Source organism: Macrotis lagotis, chromosome X (assembly GCF_037893015.1).
Source record: "Macrotis lagotis isolate mMagLag1 chromosome X, bilby.v1.9.chrom.fasta, whole genome shotgun sequence".
NCBI classification, from domain to species: domain Eukaryota; kingdom Metazoa; phylum Chordata; class Mammalia; order Peramelemorphia; family Peramelidae; genus Macrotis; species Macrotis lagotis.
The window spans coordinates 210,555,226-210,559,673 of NC_133666.1; the positions used below are offsets into that span (position 1 = coordinate 210,555,226).

Below are 4,448 nucleotides of genomic sequence, written 5' to 3' on the forward strand. Positions count from 1 at the left end.
TTTTTACTATTATCTTTCATGGTTGTTAATTTATATCACCAATAATAAGAGAGATTAATATCTAAACAACTCTGAGGTTTTACTTCATATTTAACAGAATGACAATTATGACCAAATATGGAAATAACTAATGTTAGAATGTCTGTGGGAATCCATAGGATATGATGATGCTCTGATAGAGCTATGGATCGGTCCAACCATTACAAAATACAATTTGTAGCTATGCTAATAAAATGACTATAATATTCAAATCCTTTTTACCAAGAGATCCCAGTTCTAGGCATATACCTTAAGGACATCAGACATAAAGGATCCAGATATATGGAAGCATTTATGCAGCATTTTTTTGTACTAGCAAAAAAGTGGAAACAAAGTAGATGCCAGTTGATGGGGGAAATGGTAAAATATGAATCAGTGTTCCATGACTTGAAAATATCAACCCTACTCTATTGAGAAACTGTTCAGTAGAGAAATCCCTGATATGTGAACCCTCATAGAGAAAAGAACAATGTTCTTGCAATAATCTTGATAAAGCCAATTAGGCCAGAAATATGTCTTCCTTTATCCTTTACAAGATTTGATCTAAGTGAATTTCCAGGATATGACAGAATTTATGTTTCATCAGTCTCTCAGATGCAATGGAAAATCTCTGCTTCATTGTCACATTTTTAAAAAATACAGTATTACTTTTTGTTTTTAGTGATCTTTCCACTTAAATTTTTATTGTTTTTCCTTGGTTCTGCACAGTGAACTTGAATCAATTCATAGAAGTCAATATGCATCTCTGAATACCTCATAATTGTTGTTAACTATTTCCTATATTCCTGTATGACAATAGATGTAGTTATTTCCCAATCAATAGACAGGTCCAACTGTGAACTATGAACTGTAATTCTCTCTCTCTTGGAGCTTCCACATTGGGACCCTGAAAAGTGGAAAAGTCAATTCCCATAGGCAACCCTAGAAGAAAGGACTGTTGCTTTCAGTCTTATGGGGAGATAGAGCCAATGCACTGGCCAAGAGGATTATCTGGCTTTGTTGTTTTTTTTTTTTTTTTTTTGTTAATCTGTGATTTTCCCCCAGGATAAGAGTGTCAGGTACCACCAAAGGCAGCCCAATAGTGCTCCTGACTTACTTCATTATTTTCCCTATATAGGACAACAGAGGTCAGGTTCTAGTTGTAGTAGTTATATTACTCTAGCAGAGTTAGCACTTTCTCTGGCTGAGAGACTAGAAGGCAAAGATGTGGGTCCTAGGAATATATCTGGGGACAAGTGAGCACTGACATGTGTCTCAGTGGCTCTGGTTGGTGGGACAAGGGTACTGGAGACATTGGCCAGGGGGCAATAGTCAGAGACTTGAGATCAATGGTTATGAATGGAGGGAAGACAAAACACGTTCCAGCATCAATCAATACCATTAGGCAGACATCTATGTCCTAGCAGTTGTTGACAGCAGCTCAAATCCCCCCATTATTGTCACAGAAGGGTGGGTTGGTATATTCAGTAGGAAAAGGTAAGTCCAACATATCCCTTTCATTGCTATAATATAAAACTGATTCTCCCTTCCATATTTCTATCAGTATAATACCCAATGATCATGGGTTTTATTCTTGCCTAGGAAAGGCTTGAATGACCAAGGAGCAGCATTGTTGGTAAAGAGATACTTTAAGGCAACAAAAAAATTAAAACAAATTTTTAAACATTTATTTCATATTTAATTTATGAAATGAAATATGAATTTTCATTAGAGTATAAAATACTATAACAAAATATTGTACATGAAATTGTTAATCTACTATTTATAATGTGATATTTCTTTTAATATGCAACAGTTATTGTGTAAATTTCTTTTTTCTTTTTTCTTTTTTATACCCCTTCCAGAGATGACCACCATTAGACACAAATAGGTATACACACATACATAATTATTCTATACATGCTTCTATTTATCAGATTTTTCTCTGGATGAAGACAGCATCTTTCTTTATATGTTCTTTGAATGAATTTTTGGTTTTTATAATAGTCAAAACAAGTTATTTGTTCAAAGTTATTCTTTTTTTTTTTTGAACTTCAACAACTATTTATTAAGCACCTACAATTCAAGCCACAGGGGCAAGGATACAAAGATAAAGAACTGAAGAGTGCCTGTTCCTCAAAGAGCTTTCATTTTTATGGGGGCAGGGGACAAGGATGGAATTTTTTTTTTTAATTATTGCAAGGCAATGGGATTAAGTGGCTTGCCCAAGGCTACACAGCTAGGTAATTACTAAGTGCCTGAGGCCAGATTTGAACTCAGGTACTCCTGACTCCAGGGCCAGTGCTCTATCCACTGCACCACCTAGCCACATTAGAATGGAATTTTAGCAAGTACACGTGAATGTATAGGGTTGAGGAAAAAAATTAATGATGGAGGGGAGGGTCAAGAAAAAAAAGGGGTTAGTAGAGATTAAGTAATTAAATGAAAGAGAACATGGAGATAGCCTGGGCTGAGGCACCAAAGCATTAGAAATATCATTTACAGGAAGGGGAGGGAGATATAGCAAGTGACCATTTTGACTACAATATAGAAGGAGCAATTAATGTGAAGTCAAGTCTGTAAAGTTAAATGCTTTAAATGGTAAATTAAGGTTTATCCTTAAAAGCAATTCTTTTTTCATTAATGACTAACTTGAAAGTTATAGGGGTTAAAAGTCATAATTCTTATTGTAGGTATTTGATGCCTCAGGCTAGATAGTTTTGGGGCCTCCAAAAACTTTAGTGTCCTAACTTTAATTTTACAGCAAGGGAATGTATGTTCATAGAAGTAATTAACTTATTTTTAAAAAATTCCATAAAAATGAATAATTTAATCCCCTTTGGAGTCACTCATGAAGCTAACAGAATGACTAAACTTATTATTCAGTGTTCAAAAAAATTTATTTGAAAATAGGGCTTACTTGGTAGTATGTACACATAGGCACATATAATGAATACCAAAAAAGGTTTTTCATAGAAAGTATCATTTCTTCTATACTTCTAAATTGGTGTGACTATAGTAATTGCCTTACTCTGTTCCTTTTACACCCTCTTCATTGACTGCGTAGTGACAATAGGACTGGAGCAGATGTGGTGCAAAAATGACACTCAGTGTCCTCTCTCAAAAACTCAGAAGATGGGTGACTGACCATCAGTCTCATTAGTAGTTGATTGGACCAGGTTATTCCAAGAGCTGGAGAAACTCTCTCAAGTACATTCAAATTAGTGCCAGCAAACCCTCTCTCATCCATTGTACTGGTTATCTGATTGATGCACAATACTGGACTCTGGAATCGCTACTTAATTGGTGTAACTTTGCCCCAATGGTCTGTAAATATTTGGCTTTTGTAATGGAATGCTGGATACCAAATTCACAGCGAAACAGAGCAGCAATAGAGTCAATGATGATCAGTCGGACCATTCCCCGAGATAGCAAGATGGGAACCTTCTTGGGAATGCACTCAGTCAATGTGTCTATGTCTGCTGCATGCTCAATGAAGACAGAGTTACCAAATTTAATTTTCTTGATGATCTCCCGTGGAACATCTTGTCCTCAGTTGATGCTGTAAAGCTATTAACTGCTGCAAACGCTTATCTGGGAAAACATCCTCTGTACATATGTAGATCACACCTGACTCTAGTCCTCCATACTCATAAGGGTACTGCACACAGAGGGAGAGCTGCAGGCCAATCTGAGTCTTTCCAGCTGAACTCTGTCCAACAAGTTCTGTAATTCCTACCAGAGGAAGACCACCTCTTAAAAGTCTATTAAGTACCCAACAGCCAAAGCTGAGTTTCTTATGCTGTGTTGGAAATTCCTCTTTCTGTAAATATATCTGAAGTGCTGTCAAAACACAGTTGTTTCTTAGTGCTAATGAGACTGTTTTCAATAAATGCTGGACATCAGTGTTGGACAGTTTTGTTAGTCTCTGCAAATCTGGTCCAGAAAGGTGAAAAACTTCTTTTATTGATTTTAGTTTGGCTTTCTTAATTGCAGCGATAACTTTAGGATTCAATTCTAGTTGGTCCCAATCCATTTCTTAAATGTATATACAATAAATTCAAGTAGTCTTTCAGCTTCCGATTGCATGAAAAAGATCACTTGATTGATGCATTTTCTGTATCCTCCAGAGTGATTTTCCTTAAATTTGTCTCCATGAAATCTCCATTCCCCGGGATGCCAGCGTCCCCGTCCGGGCCTCAGCGTCCTTGCCCGCGGGCTGCGATATTTATAATCTTACATGAAGGCGGGGGATTTTTCTGCGGTTTAGTCTGGGGGTGGGTAGAGGGCCCGGGAAGGGAGGGAGCTTCAATCGTTCCTCGGTCCCCGGGCGGCCTTGGCCGGATTCCCGGTTCCCTTCAGCCGGCCGCGGGAGCTCCGGGGCCCGCCTAGAGGGCTGGCGACCAGACGCCCCGGCCGGACCGTCCTGG

The 4,448-nt window shown here is 37.9% G+C and overlaps 1 pseudogene; it reads right to left on the reverse strand.

Moving 5' to 3' along the window:
* Positions 1–3,045: 3,045 nt before the first annotated feature.
* LOC141500045 (DNA repair protein XRCC3 pseudogene) lies at positions 3,046–4,173 on the reverse strand (annotated as a pseudogene).
* Positions 4,174–4,448: the final 275 nt, after the last annotated feature.